Raw genomic sequence first — 1,005 nt, 5'->3', positions numbered from 1 at the left:
TATCTCTTCCACTGAACACCAGCCCTAGTGAAGAAGGCGATGCGTGACATGAGGTCAGACAAAGGTGCTGTTTGGGAGTTAGCAATGGTGGGTGGATCGAAGCACACCCCCAATTAGCCAGAGACGGGAGGCCTCTCCATTGGCTATAGGTGGCACAAGTGCATTAATTTGAAGGAGGCGGTGACTTGCAATGCGACGGTGGTGCAGACAACCATTGTAACTGGTAGAGATGAAAGAGATGCAGAAGTCGCTGCCGCCGGACGTGGCATTAGGCATTTGATTGGGTAATGCTCTCATAATTGTCGGTGGAATGGGCGCAGATTCATCAAGCATGACCTCTGCGTGGTTGTTTTTTCGCATCCTGGCCATGACTCATGGTTTTTTATTATCAGTGAGAAGGCCTAGACTGGAATATGGGATAGAATGAAGGCCGGCACCACTTCGGCCTCTCATTCTCCCATATTTCTCTAACAAATTATCACATTTGGACGTAAGCTTGGCTGCACATAATTATACAGAAGAATTGATTAGGTACTCAAAAATTAGGGCGGGGTGAGGCGTAAGTAGGTTGACGTGAGTTTTTTCTCGTCTTGTGAAGGTACAAATTTCTGGAGACATTTGCAACTCCAGAAATCGCACTCGTTTTTAAATGTAATAAAACTTTTCTTTGGAGAGGCAATTGGACTTTAGAGCATTTGAGAAATTGCTTTATTTGCATTACGTGAAGTCCTTATCGTCAATAAACAGCGCATTGAGACAAAACTTATGCACACCAGTACTCACTAATAAATTACGATCATTCCGGGTAATACAAATGCATCAGAGTAATGACCAAAGTGAGTTTTTAAGCCTTGGCAATCTTGACAGTTAGCACTTACGCATACCCTATGCAAATGCTGTGTACACATCGTCTGCATCGGAGATCTCACTTCCTGAGACTCCAGCCCTTTATGACTCTGATTCGTAACTCGCCAGAACCGAGACTTAACCATCTACACCGTTGCA

At 44.6% G+C, this 1,005-nt stretch overlaps 1 protein-coding gene across 1 annotated transcript in view; it reads left to right on the top strand.

The window, feature by feature from the left end:
• Positions 1 to 1,005, top strand: part of EGR_08250 (hypothetical protein) — a gene marked incomplete at both ends in the record, with an annotated part of 2,762 nt that overhangs the window by 1,033 nt on the left and 724 nt on the right. The window lies entirely within an intron of this gene.

The sequence above is a fragment of the Echinococcus granulosus genome (genome assembly GCF_000524195.1).
Source record: "Echinococcus granulosus chromosome Unknown EG_S00100, whole genome shotgun sequence".
NCBI classification, from domain to species: Eukaryota; Metazoa; Platyhelminthes; class Cestoda; order Cyclophyllidea; family Taeniidae; genus Echinococcus; species Echinococcus granulosus.
This window is presented reverse-complemented; position numbering and strand designations above follow the sequence as displayed.